The 14,813-nt window shown below is 38.3% G+C and overlaps 2 long non-coding RNA genes and 1 other non-coding gene across 3 annotated transcripts; all 3 read right to left on the bottom strand.

The window, feature by feature from the left end:
• Positions 1-1,015: 1,015 nt before the first annotated feature.
• On the bottom strand, positions 1,016-14,033 carry MIR155HG (MIR155 host gene). Its single transcript, NR_045184.1, has 3 exons — positions 13,921-14,033; positions 6,256-6,340; positions 1,016-2,302 (listed from the first exon to the last, which is right to left on the bottom strand). It is a non-coding gene; the product is annotated as an MIR155 host gene (long non-coding RNA).
• On the bottom strand, positions 2,151-2,214 carry MIR155 (microRNA mir-155). Its single transcript, NR_035687.1, has one exon. It is a non-coding gene; the product is annotated as a microRNA mir-155 (primary transcript).
• LOC134809244 (uncharacterized) lies at positions 6,516-11,293 on the bottom strand. Its single transcript, XR_010154486.1, has 2 exons — positions 11,165-11,293; positions 6,516-9,000 (listed from the first exon to the last, which is right to left on the bottom strand). It is a non-coding gene; the product is annotated as an uncharacterized LOC134809244 (long non-coding RNA).
• Positions 14,034-14,813: the final 780 nt, after the last annotated feature.

Below are 14,813 nucleotides of genomic sequence, written 5' to 3'. Positions count from 1 at the left end.
AACACTTAATGCATAATAGACATTGTGCTTTTCACATGCATGATTTCATTTAAGCCTACATCTTATGAAATATGAAATATATTCATCATTTTATTGATGAAGAAATTGAGGCTTAGAGGAAGATTAAGTAACTTTCCTAAGCTTCATGTGAGTGTACTCAAATGCTCTTCAAATAAGGCATTTCCCAGCACAGCTTTTCTTTAAGTGCCTTTGTAATGTTTATAGCTTTTTATTGTAACAGCAGGAAGGTTATACTACAATAGTTTATTCCAGTCCTAATGTTCTATGACTTTGTGTCTTTAGGCAGCAAGCAGGATTTTGAAGAACTGGGACTCAAAGCAAGGAGTCCTCTTGTAGATATACAGTGGCAGATAAAATGAATTGAACACTTTTTTTTTTTTTTTTTTGAGATGGAGTCTCACTCTGTCACCCAGGCTGGAGGGCAGTGGCACGATCTTCATTCACTGTGAACTCCACCTCCTGGGTTCAAGTGATTCTTCTGCCCCAGCCTCCTGAGTATCTGGGGTTACAGGCACGCACCACCATGCCTAGCTAATTTTTGTATTTTTAGTAGAGACAAGGTTTCACTATGTTGGCCAGGGTAGCGTAGAACTCCTGACCTCAAGTGATCCACCCGCCTTGGCCTCCCAAAGTGTTGGAATTTTAGGTGTGAGCCACTGTGCCTGGCCTGAAGAAACACTCTTGAATGTGTTCTACCTACATGGGAGCTCCGTGGAGCCACAAGCTCATTCCAGGGGTTAGGAGAAGAAATTTGTGTTGGCAGCACATACAACTTGAACAGAAAGTGAGGAGAAGAAATTTGTCTTGGCAGCACATACAACTTGAACAGAAAGTGGGGCAAAGCCAAATGGGTATTCTTACATGAGAATACTGTGTCCTAGGAGTCAGGAATGTTCCCTTTAGTGTCCTCATAATTTTCTTCCATTGTCTTTTTTTGGCAGATAGCTTCTGAAATTATAATTTGTACTTTGCAAAAGAAAATGGGCCATAAAAATTATTTTAAATCAACTAAAGACTCATGAGATTTATTTGGTTACAGTGAATAACCTGGACAAAATGTTGAGAAGAGTTGTTAAAACAAGTTTACATTAAATATACTAACAATTACGTTTGGTTACATATTTGTAAGTGATAGTTATTTAGAAAAACTGCATAGAAATCCAAACCTTAAAAATTCTGCAAATCAAATCATTAGCTTTTCTCTTCTCTAATAAAGTAGGGTGACTAGTTCTTGGATTAATCTAACTATAACATTAATGTAGCACTTGATTATCTTATGGAATAATTCTCTATCTCATCTAAGCCTCACAACAACCTTGTAAAGTATTATCCCCATTTTATGGAGGAAGAAACAGGCTTAGAAGTGGAAAGGTAGATTCTCTGCTCGCACAACCGTATTATGTGGCTAAGCTATTGAACTTGAACCTAGATTTGGGACTTCATTTCAAATATGAAATTTTTTGATTAAATCTTTTTATCTTGTATGGAAAAAATATCTCATTCGCTGTCAGAAGTTGTTTACCCTGCTAATTGTTAAAAATATTTCATTTAAAAAATTCAGCTTCATAGCCTTTCAGTTTCCCTTTAAGAGTCAAATAAAAGTATTAATTTTAAACTGAAGTTGCCTGAACACAAAATCGTTACCTGGGGGAAAGTACCAGTTTCTAAATCTTTTAAAAAACGTTGCCAGACAATCCATGATATAACTGGAGGTTAGTAGTCCTTCTAATTTTTAACTACAAAAATATTATAGAAATTTGTGTTTAGCCCACATTTCTAACAGTTGAATCAAAGGTGTTTATGAACATTATAATGAACAAGCCAAAACCTGAATGACATGAATTAAGAATGACATGAATATATTTTCTGTTAATGATAAAAACAAACATGGGCTTGACATTTAAATGAAAATGTTTGCATTTAGGATACTACTGATAAATCTTTTAAATAACCTTACTTTCAAAACTTAGTTTAAGGTTGAACATCCCAGTGACCAGATTATGATTAACAGATTGAAAAATGATAAAGCCTGAAGTCTAAGTTTATCCAGCAGGGTGACTCATGCTTCTTTGTCATCCTCCCACGGCAGCAATTTGTTCCATGTGAATGCTAGTAACAGGCATCATACCCTGTTAATGCTAATATGTAGGAGTCATTTGGAGGCAAAAACCCCTATCACGATTAGCATTAACAGCATACAGCCTACAGCAAGCCTTCAGCACTCAGAGGATGAGGCATAAAGAATTTAAACCACAGATTTCCCCTTCCTGGTTTGTGCCACCTGCAAGAGAGAAAGAAATGTTTGTGTATGCACATGCGGTTATAAAGCTGGAGTGACAGCATATAGTAAATCTGAAAGGAAAATAGTCCATTTTCTGTTGAAAGGAAGGAGCTCATTAAATCCCTTGGAAGTAATTTTTTGAAAGTGGTAGAGAAATTGGCAATTAAAAGATGACATTGTTACCTTTAGGCATATTTGAAGACTTTGAAAATTATGTTTTAAATTCTATTCTCTAGTTTTGAATCGGGTACACATATGTATCATCTTCTTTAAATAAAAAACAAAAACCGCTCTTCGGAGTTTTCAAATGCCAAAATGCAAAGAGGAAAGCTTGTATTCTGACACAGTACAGTTTTTTTTTTTTTCTGATTTGTACTTCATCTAGGAGCTAGACAATTAAAGGCCCAAATGTTCAAAATAGTCCTTTATGATTTATGAAAATTAAAACCCAATTAACCTGTTTTATAAGGGTAGGATTCAGGCTGAATTTTTCTTTCTGTAATACATAGTTGAAGTTTTACCTTTATTCTTTCAGGAAATGTGATACAAGCAATGGAGGTTTGCCTACAAATGAATCTATCTGAAAATGTCCCCGTCTACTATTTAGAGATTCCTTTGGGGAAAGCACTACCCAGTGGCTTTGGTTTTGACTACATAAAGGAAGTATGACTTAAAGAGTCCTCTGTGTTTCAAACTACTTGTCTTAGGCAGAGGGTTGATTAAAAAAAAGAACAAGATGAATTTGCTACTTCCTTTTAGAGTCTGATTTTACTCTCTCAGATAAAGTGACATTTCTCCCACAGGTTTCTGATTTCAGTGTTACTATAACAGAACCTAGAAGTTAGAGTATCATTCAAGTATGTGGTCTCCTGCAGTACAAGAGGGGAATCACCTTTTCTTTTATTTAATAATGAAACCAGCTAGATATAAAAATGTGACTAAGTTCAAAAGAAACATATGAAGTAAAAAATTCCCCAGTGAATATATTTTGACGGGGCAGAATATCGTGGTTTGGAAATTTCCAAACCAAGGAAATATATCATTCTTACTGATAGTATTTTTTTTTAAACTTTACTGTTTTCTGAGATGAATTAGTTGATGATGAAAAAATTTGGGTTAAATGATGTCACTTCAGGAATTCAATTCATTTTACAGAATTTCAGTCAATAAAGATTGTAAAAACAAGGACTTTTTTTCCCCCTTACAGGGTCCTGGACACAGTAAATGCTCAATAAATACATATTAATAATGTAGTGTTAGTGCCACCCCAGGCAATATAACTCGCCCTTTTCTTAAAAGATGTGTTTAATTTGTATTGAAGGTAAATTGCTGGCATACTATTCTACCCATAAATTTTATTCCTGTTCTTTAAAGATAACATATGAGCACAGGTATTAAAATAAATATATTTAGTATACTAATTAGCTTTTTCCCTCTTTTTAAATATACATATGAATTGCCTGATTAGAGCACTCAGAAAAGTGACAGTGTTTTTGATAATGTGTTATATATATTAAAAATTCTAATAGCTTTTTTTATTTGTTCAAACTCTAAATGTATATTGAAATAAAACATGTCACACAGGTCCCCTTTTGTTCTCAAACACAACCTTGTCATACAGGCATGATGAATTCCTAACACTGCAGAGAAATGAGAAGTTTGTCTAAATATACTATAGAACCTTAGGTCATATTTAAAACACAATGATAGATGAAAAACATTAATGAACAGAATAAAGGAGAAATATCCCAGAATATATATATATATATTTTCTACAATTTAAAAATAGTAGACTTTTAAGGACATTAGAATGACTAGAAGGTCATTCATTTATCAGTGTGGAGTCTATGCCCACTTCCAGTGTTTTTGACTGGGCTAAGCAACCAACAACAGAATTGCTATATGCCTGAGTGGGAATTAGTGGTCGTAGACAACAAAGGCCAGTCTATTAGCCAAGGCACTGGGCAGAGGGTGCTTTCATGAGGTAATAAGAAATGAAGTAGTTCTTTCTGGAATCGGTGTGGCCACCAGCTGGTAAAGTGGCAGGGGAAGAATTATACACAATTATAGGCCTGACAATCAATAGTGACAGTGCTAACCAAGTAAGAATGTGACAAGCATAATGTTTAATGTATAGCAATGCAAGAGTAATTTATATGAATTATACATTAGAAATTAGACTGGGGTCTTTGACTAGGTAGTTCTGCAGATATACTTCCAGTCCCCTAACTCCACAATACTTCTTAGGCCTACCACATGAAATATCCATTGTCAGTATAAGTTTTACTGTGTAGCATAGGTTCCAAGTTAAATGTTCTTAACAAATTACTACACACTGTCTGAGTATCAAAATCATTCCTTCTCACAGTAGGTAAAAATCTACCAAGAGGAAGCACTATGTATACTAGATTAATGATAACACCAAGTATCTTTCATTATATGACAGGCAATTCTTCCTCTGGTAGTAAGAATGAAGCTGAAGGTGGCACTTTGGGAAATTTTTCCTTAAATTATGCTTTCCTGAAGGACAGTTTTTTTGGGGGGGTGGAGTGTGAGCATAAGATTTAAGAATATCTGGCTGGGTGCGGTGTCTCATGCCTGTAATCCTAGCATTTTGGGAGGCCGAGGTGGGCGGATCATGAGGTCAGGAGTTCGAGACCAGCCTGACCAACATGGTAAAACCCCGTCTCTATTAAAAATACAAAAAAATTAGCTAGGCGTGGTGGCGCACGCCTATAATCCCAGCTACTCAGGAGGCTGAGGCAGGAGGATCACTTGAACCTGGGAGGCAGAAGGTAGTAGTGAGCCGAGATTGTGCCACTGCACTCCAGCCTGGGCAACAGAGCAAGACTCTGTCTCCAAAGAAAAAAAAAGATTTCAGAATATCCTTTTATTCTTACCTTGTTGATTTGCCAGGAAAGACGTTATCAAAACTATATATTCGGAGCATAATATGTCCTAAGGTTGTCATTAAAGTTCTGGTTTTCCTTCAAAAATTTTTTATTGTGGTGAAATATGTAATGTAAACATAATGTAAGTTTAACATCTTCACCATTTTTAAGTGTACAGGTCCGCTATATTAAACACTTAGTCATAATGTTCTACAACTATCATTATCATCCATCTCCATAACTCTTTATCTTGTAAGGATCTCATTTTATGTCTAAATCATAGGTTATATTCTTCTACAATTATATATATTTCTATATTGCTGCTTATTCTCAGCACCAACCATTTAATATTTGCATACCAAAGGAACTGCACACCATAAAGTTTTCTTTAAAAAAAGTTACAGTGGTCGAATTTCATAACCAAAGCGATTGTGGGATAGCTCTAATTTTATTTACCCTGAAATATACAAATAATTATAACTATTAATTTGTTGTTACAAATCAACTGTACATCTATTTTTACTGAAAGTCATCTTATATTGATGTAGCAATACAAATTCTAGGTCCAAAGCCATTTTAGTAGGTGAAATGGAATGTAATTATGTTGTTGAAAATTAAAGTGATTTAGTTTAGGTAACTTTCTCTGCATATTTTCCCACTTTAACATTTATGTGTACCAATCAAAAACATAATCATTAAGATGGAATAATGTTGATTCCTATTTGGATCAGTTTGCTAAAAGCAATTAGCATATACTTGTATATGTGGAAACAGTATCTGGCTTTTCTATCAGAATTTATTCTGATTCTCTATCTGCCGCTGCAGTTTTGGTTTACATCATGGAAGTAAGCAGTGATTAATGCAAGTGTATAAAAATCAGGATTCTGTGAAACTTTGGACTTGTCATAATCTTTAGAATAACAACGATTTCTTGGTTACCTTTTGAGGTAGAATCAAAAGTTGAAAGTGGCTGCCAACTTGGTGCCCCAATGACCTGCCTCTATAAAAACTGTATCTGTCAGCGTGTTTCCCTTCCCTTTTACTTAAGATAGAATTCCTTACCATTAGAGCCATCTCCATTGGGTGGGAGAGCCAAGGTGGCAGGTAAGGTCTCTGGTAGGTTGTTCTTGAAATGCAGACAAGTTATCTGGGGAAAAAGGGTTGGGGTTGAAGTTGACACATCACCTTAGATGTGTTTATTAGGTTAGTTAGTCATCTTTGAAAGCAGAGGTGAAGGGCTGAGGAGAGAGGACCCGGGATAGGTGGATTTTAATGGGAATAAAGAGTAATTTAGAGGAAAGATAAGGATGTACCCCAAATAGTTTGATAGCTCAATAGTTTTTTATTTATAATTTAAGCTCACACTTTTCATGTCCAGCATAAAGCAGCAACAAATTAAGTATTTAGACTATCATCTGAGTTTTAGTTCTCTGAGTTTCAACCTCTCTACATGCTGTAAAATGTCATATAAAGTGTTTAATTTCTCAGAAATTCTTCATGAAGACTTGCAATGTTCTCTGACAAAAAGAATCCAAATGACTGCCTTTCTAAAGTGTATTCATTTGTGTAAAGTTTATCACATATTTTCTGTAGAATATGATTCTGTGTTACATCTCAATAACTGACATTAAAGATGAGTCAACTTCTCTGCTACCAGGGAATGAGGTAAAGAGTATTATGTTTCCTCTTGACTTCACATGAGTTCCATCATTAACAAGGGATTGATGGTGTGACTTACTACTGATTGAGATGGTGGCCAACTGGCATCACGTCTTCTGAAGTACACAAACTCATCTTTAAAGGTAAAAATGGATTGTTCTGTAGGAATAACTTATATCCTGAAATCTTGGTGAATGATAAGATTACCACTTTTCAGATCATTAACTTTAGATATAAGAAAAATTCCCTGAGTAAGCCATTGCTGGGGGAAAAATTATAAACTTTTCATGTCATGATACTTTATTTATTTCCATAAAAACTTAACATCACTTCTTGATATTTCTAATTGAGAGCTCTTTATTGAAAAATAGCAACTTTCTAAATTAAGAGCTCCTTATTGAAAATAGCAGTTTGTGCACACAATAGCATAACATTCTTTTCTGTATTTTGAGAATTAAGAAAATAAATGTTTTTAAAGATATATGCCAATAGTGATATTTAACACATAAAGGTGTGATGTATTTTTGAAGTGTCTTAGAAGAAAGCCAATGTGGATATTGCAGGGTCACTGTGGAAATGTTTATCAGTGACCGTTTAGTTGTAAATGCACAAAAGAGAAAGAATGTCAGCCTTAGAGGATTATCCTGCTTTTCCCAATTTTAGAACCAGGAAGTTTTTACTGAAATGGCTTTGTGGAACTTATTTACAAGCTAAGTAACCTTCCCAGTAGTTTTATTATGGACAGTAATTAGTGCTTTCACTTTTCTGATGAAGATGTGTAAAAAAAAACAGGTTAGGAATTTCCTCTCCCCCACCAGACTCATTCTGTGGAATAAGCAGAAGCAGGACGACAGCCAGCTGGAGTCTGACTGCAGGGACTCGCTTCCTCAACACCCTGACCTCACACTGGCTCAGCGGAAGGTCTGAACTGTGCTGAAATGTTATAGAACAAATATGAATAAAGCTGTGGGTAGGGAGGGGAGAGCTAGTGGGAGAGATACATTCTGTTGCTTTAAGTGATGGCCATTCTTTCTTATTTCTTGTTTCCACAAAACGTTTTCCATTTGCCTAACAAACTTCTTAATATATTTCCATAAGAGAATTTTAATACTTTTTTAAATTTATAATTTGATTTTGATGTCTTTTCTCCCTACTCCCAGGGAACAGAAAATAGGGTAGCTGTTATTGCTCTGGAGTGTTTTGTCACCCTTCCATGAGGCCTCCTCTGTGCATTTGAGTTCACTGTTTATGCTCAACATTGAATTTCAACAAAATGCCTCATTTGGAACTTATTATGTGTTACCTGTTTGTTTTTTGTATCCATATGCCTCTATCATAGGAAAAAATTGCTTTTCTATTTCTGTAAGCTACAGTTTATCTTTTTCTACTTCCACACACCATAATGGCCCCAAGCAAGGAAGAATTTGTGTACTAAGAACTATTTAAGGCAAATGATGTAAACAAAAGGTTTGGTTTTGCCTTTTTAAAAATTCATTGTCTTACACGGATGGGATACCCTGTGTTATAAGGCAAAGACCATTTACCTGTTACATTCCCGTGGCATTTGACCCAATGCTTTAACAAACCAAATGAGGGTCATGTTCGCTGCTCCACAAGATGTCACCATACACACTCTTAGGCACTAGATACACCTACTTCAAGTTGTTCAAGTATGGACCCGTCCTCTTTGCCTTCCTTCTCTTGGCCTCTCAGATAGCGCACTCCTGGAGGCTGGCTTCTCCTCATCTCCTGGTGGGACCCTGCTTCTCTGTCTTCCGCAAGGTGACTAGTCCTCTCTCCATCCTCTGTCAGAGCACTTATCACACTGGATGGTAATTATTTCATGTGTCTCTTCTTAGTGCTGAGGTGTATGTGATGGCAGAGACTGAGTCTTCCCTCAGTGCTGGATATACAGCTGACAGATACTCACTAAATACCTTTGAATAAATGTTTAAGAGTCACCAAAAGCATTTCTATCTGCACAGTGGGCTTTTATTTGGCACTGGAGCATTTCAGGACTTAACTGATAGGCAGGTTCTTGGAGAATTTAGTAGAAGCTTACAAATGTGGAGCTATATTAATAAGATTTGTTGGCATTCCAGATTGGCAGTGGACCCTTTTTAGAAGATTCCAGGCTTGGAGCTCAGTCTGTCAAGTATAAGAAACAGAGTAAAGCTGGAGAATACTGGTAGAAATCATCGTCTGGACTTGTGGGTAAAAATTAAGTTTCATCCTTGATTTTTAAAATCACTCTTGGATGCCATAATCATGTGTTTTCATTGCATAGAACCATGTACTTGTTCTTAGGAGATCCGTGCTCAAGCATTTAGAAGTTAGATGCCAGGTTTGCATATAGATATAGACAGAGAGAGAGAGAGAGAGAGAGATGGGTAGGGATACAGAGAGATAAGCCAATGTGGCAAATATTAACAATTAGCAAATCGAATTGAAAAGTAGGAGTGTTCATTGTTCTGTCATTTTCAGCTTGCCTGGGTTCCATTCCAGACCCCACCAGTGTTACTAGCTGTGTGGTATTTGGCAAGTTAATAAACCTCTTTAGGGCTTAGTTGCTTCTCTGAAAATGGAGATAAAGAATAACCTATTCAAAAAGTCTTTGTGAAGATGAAGTGACAATGCAAAACATTTAGTTGGGTGCCAGCCTCATAATCAGGGCTCAGTGAATGTTAGCCGTGATACTAATGACATCAGTCATCAATGCTTGGTGAGTACTTTGTAAGTACCCTACATCTATCACATGTTACACTTGCTATTTTAAAAGAACAAGCCCAGATACATTTACCACTGTATAATTGAACCATTATATAAATTAGAGGTTATCTACAAGCAGGTAAAAGCCAAGTTAAAATAATTATTTTGTTTATCCTAATCTTTAAGTCATAAAGTAACTGCTAAAAGGTACACCAAAATGTTTTCTTGGAAATAATTTTCAGAAGTATTTTAGTAGTTTTTCTTTTGGTTAAGGAGAAGGATATGCATTCTGAAACAAAAATTCTAAAAACCAAACAACTTTTTACCATGTCAGTGTGGTCTCTGAAAATTCATGACACAGTAAAATGTCTTTAAAACGTCTTTACTTTCTCAGACTGCATTTGTATCTCACCTTCCAAATTGATTTCTTATAATACACAAGATCATCTACTGAAACAAAATAATAGCAAACACTTACACAGGCTCCCTCTGTGCCAAGCACCTAAGTGTTTGACGTATACTAACTCAGTTATTCCTCCTCACAACCTTAGGAATGAGTATTCACACCCTCCCCATTGAAACACAGGGGCCTTGAGGCACAGGCAGGTGAAGTAACTTGCACAAGGTTAATCAGTGGCTAAGGAGCATGCCGCTGGGATGCCTACCTGGGCAATCTGGCACCTGTTTCCCATGCTTGGAACCATTATTTGTGTGAGCATATAAAGGACCATAGCATTTTGTTAAGACAGCCAGGAACTTATAATTTGTGTAGAACACTCTTGTTTATGGAGAACTGGCATAAATGTCATTGTAGGGCACTGTTTCACCTTATCCAAACATCGGCCTCACAATTTCATTAAATCAGCTATTTGATATTCCTCACTAATCTTTCCTTCTGCCAGTGCCTTAACCCTGTCTACCCACACAAGGTAGCAATATCTGTGCTAATCTGTCCTAACAATTATCACAGATATTAGTGATCTGTGCTAATTGATTAATATGTCTGCTAATTGTTTCTCAGAATTAGCACAGATATTCACAATCTGTTTTAAACTACAGCCACTTAAGCTATGTTAAGCCTCACTTTCTGGTGAGTGTGTCACTGTGTGTAAGGGTGGTAATTTTAGGAATCACATCTTCTTCCACATTGCTGAGAGCCTTGGACTTGTGAGTGAGGATGCTGAACTGCTCAGACATATGATGTGCTTATTTGAGGATAGATGTGCTTTTGCACTGGTTTTGCTTGAGGCTCTGAATATTGTAAACCCAAATACATTGATTGATGGACAGAACAAGTGTTTCAGGGCAGATGAGAATTACATAGCAGTGATCATATTAAAAGCATTGCATTTCCTTAAGAGTCTGAGATAAGAAAATTTTTTTCATATATATGTGAAACTCGTATATGAAAGTTGTAGCTACTGAGAGGTGGGATAAAAAGAGGCTTTTAAAATTGTAATATTTTTCCTTGAAAAGTAGTGTTTCACAATTTTTTTATTCTATCTAATTTAAGGAAACATGTAACAGTTTTGAGTCCAGTAAGATCAGTGAAAGACAAAAATACATTCTATAGTGAATTATAGTGGTACTTACTTTGACTTACTTTGGACATAGAGGATATAAATTCACTAAGACCAGCTGTGTCTCAGGAGGTATATGAAAGTGAGCTTGGTAGTTACACTGGAATCACAGAATTTCATCAGTGTAAGGGATTTTAGAAATGGTTCAGTCCCTGCCACCCATCAACCACCCATCTTAGAGATGAGCAAAATGAGGCACAGAAATCTGCAGAGTTGGTCCTAGAAACAAACCATGGTTCTCAGGCCGGTACTCCTTCCCCGGTATTAGACTTCTGCAGAGTGGCAGCCTGATATCAAAACAATAAGGCTGTTAAAATCAATAGCTTCAGCTAAGCAATAGCCAATGACTAACAAAAATGGAGACACCAGCTAGTTAAGGGCACTAGCTGGTGCCCAGTCCAAGTGATAGAGGTGCCCAGTCCAAGTGAAGGGCAAGAGTCTACATACCACTTTCCTCTATTCAAGCTATTTATGCCTACTAGGTTTAGAATACTGATTATGAAAGTGGACCCCCGAAGAGGGTCATGGCTGAGATTCAAGGAAGTCTCTAGCCTGCTAACATCGAATGCAAATTGGTGTGTGAGGATGCACATTAACAAAAATTTTCTGGGAAGAGCATATAAAATTTCCATTAGATTCTCAAGGAGGTAGGAATAAAGGATTTTAGTAACTATTACTCTAAAATGAAAGAATTCCTTTAAATTGAATGGCAGATCTTAGTCATGACCTGAAAAGCTGATAAAAAAAAAACTTTTCAAAAGTTAAAACCTAGGGCTTTTTGGGATAGATTTTTTGATTTATAGAGGACTGGTAAGATGAGGTATTTAAAGATGAGGGTTACAAATTTTCCATGTTGGCATATGGAAAGTAAAGAATGGCAAAATTTGTAGCACATTCTAATTAGTTCAAATATCTATGTTACCAAAATTGAAATGATATCAAATTGCACAGCAACGTCCTGATGGCCTTTCCTCTAACTTTCTGGGTTTGTAAGGGTAGGGTTGTGCCTGTCCTGCTCACCTTTGTCTCTCCAGTGTCTAGCATAGCGTCCAGCACAGGCAGACTATGATGCCTGTTTTTTTTTTTTTTTTTTTTTTTTTTTTGGTAAAGACCAGTAAATTACACATTTTACACATGACTAGGTTAAAACAAAAGTAGACATTTGTGCAAACACCACTGTTCTCCCTTGAAGTGGTTGTAGGTCTCAGACAGTGCTAATTTTTCTCTTTCTTAATGTGTGTGGTTAGGAAGCTGGGTCCTGTGGCCAGAGTGAGCTGACCCACTATGTGAGGAAACTTACTTATCACAGCCTAATAAGGAGTAGTCCTTGCAGCAGAAGTAATTACTAAATGTGCTTTGGTCATTTGACAGAAATCAGGGAGGCAGCAAGGAGTCATGGAAATGAGCCCAAACTGAGAGTCAAAACCCTGTGGTCTGCCGACACCCCCATCCCACATCCGTACCTAAAAGCAGGCTGTGCACTAGGGACCTAGTGACCTTACTAGAAAAAACTCAAATTCTCTGAGCCACAAGTCCTCATGGGCAAAATGTAGATACCACCACCTAACCCTGCCAATTTCCTATCATTGTGACTATCAAATTAAACCACAGGCAGGAAGTTGCCTTGAAAACTTTTTATAGTGTATATTACTGTTCACATAGATAAGCAATTAACTTTACATATACCCGTTTTTAAAAGATCAGTCCTGTGATTAAAAGTCCGGCTGCCCTAATTCACTTCGATTATACATTAGGTTAAAGCCATATAAAAGAGGCATTACTTCTTCGGAGAGATGAATGGATATTACAAGCAGTAATTTTGGCTTTGGAATATACACATAATGTCCACTTGACCTCATCTATTTGACACAAAATGTAAACTAAATTATGAGCATCATTAGATACCTTGGCCTTTTCAAATCACACAGGGTCCTGGATCTGCTGTGTGATGCTGGAAAAGTAACTTCACTTCTGTGGGCCTCAGCTCCTTAATTTTTAACGTATTTTGGATTCTTATATCTTTGTCAGCTGTCAACTTCAGTATTTTCAGGTTAAATTCTATCCATAGTCATCCCAATATACCTGCTTTAGATGATACAAACTTCAAAAGATCCGGCTCTCCCTCGTAAAACGTGGAGGACAGACATCAAGGGGGTTTTGTGAGTAAAGAAAGGCAACCGCTCGGCAAAAACGCACCCTGGCACAACAGGAGCGAATAAATACAGACGCTGATTGAGCGTTTGCTCCATCTTCACTTCTGTTAAATGAAGACATTGATATCTAAAATGCTATGAGTCTAACTTTGTAAAATTAAAATAGATTTGTAGTTATTTTTCAAAATGAAATAGAAAAGATACAAGTTTTGAAGGCAGTCTCTTTTTCCACCCTGCCCCTCTAGTGTGTTTTACACACTTCTCTGGCCACTCCAACAGGGAAGCTGGTCCAGGGCCATTATACAGGTACGTCCCCAACCATCCAAGGAAACTTTGCAAAGAAGCTCAAGTATTAGGTTTCGAACACCCCTCCTTCCCCCTGCCTCTGCCCGCGGGAATCCATCCAGCGCAATCTCTGGTCCCGGGCGAGGCGACACCACTGAGTCCCCAGGGGGCACCCGCAGGCGCGCGCGGGACCGGGCCGGGCTCCACGGCCACGTGCGCGCTGCCCCCGCCTTGCCTCGCCAGTTAACCCGGCGGTGACCCTCGCACCGAGGTCCCCCGGCGTCCCTGCCACGTTCAAGAGAGGAAAGGCGGGCGGGAGCGCGAGACTGAAGTCGGCGTACCTGCAGTGCCAGGAGCGTCTCCTTGGTTCCCCGCGCTTGCTCTGCGGGCGGCTCGGGGCTCCGCGATCCGCTCCCTTCCCGAGGCTGCAGGCGGCGCTGGGCCCGGGCTCGGCCGCGCACAGGAAGCCCGCGCCTGCGAACGTGCGACCCTTTTATAACTCACTTGTGACTCATAACCGACCAGGCGCCTTTTCTGCAACCCCCCCCTTCTCCCCCCTCCTGCCTGTTCTTGGAACCTACAGCTTGAAAAACTTTTTTCTTTTTAAAGGAAAAGTCGAAAAAGCCCAGCGCCCGGGTAGTTGGTGTTTTCCCCTTTCCCTTTCTCGTGGGTCATTGCGTGTGTGTATTTTTTTTCTCTCAACACACGCCGTGTACTTTCCTGCACCGCGCCGCAAGGCTTGGGCTCCAACCTTTGTTCTTAAAGAAAAGGAAACGCCTTCAAATGACGGCCCAGACGTCGCCCGAACTTTCAGTCGGCTGGAGGGGGAAGTGGCGACTTCTTGCAACTGGGTGGCAGGAGTGTCTCTACTCTCTACTTGCAGGGAGCCCGAGAGGAGCAAGTGGGAGGTTTTTCCTCCTGGACCGAATCAGCTGGAGACCAGCAGGTCCCTAAGAGAGGAAGAAATGGTCTTCAGGCGATCCTGGATTTCATCCCTACCTCATCACCCTTCAAGAGCCCGCGTTTGGTTTGGAATACGTAACTGGGCTTTGAGAACGTTTGTACTGTGTCTGGTACCCGCATTTATACTCGGGATGTCAAGATATAGGACTTAAAACTTCAAAAATTTTGACCTCAACAACATTCTCCCCCTGCCCTCCACTCCCATCTCCAGGACATATTCCTGGAGTATATGGGACTTCGGTCGTTTTAATTTTTGGTTTTGTCGCTTCTC

Source organism: Pan troglodytes, chromosome 22 (assembly GCF_028858775.2).
Source record: "Pan troglodytes isolate AG18354 chromosome 22, NHGRI_mPanTro3-v2.0_pri, whole genome shotgun sequence".
In the NCBI taxonomy this organism is placed as follows: domain Eukaryota; kingdom Metazoa; phylum Chordata; class Mammalia; order Primates; family Hominidae; genus Pan; species Pan troglodytes.
This window is presented reverse-complemented; position numbering and strand designations above follow the sequence as displayed.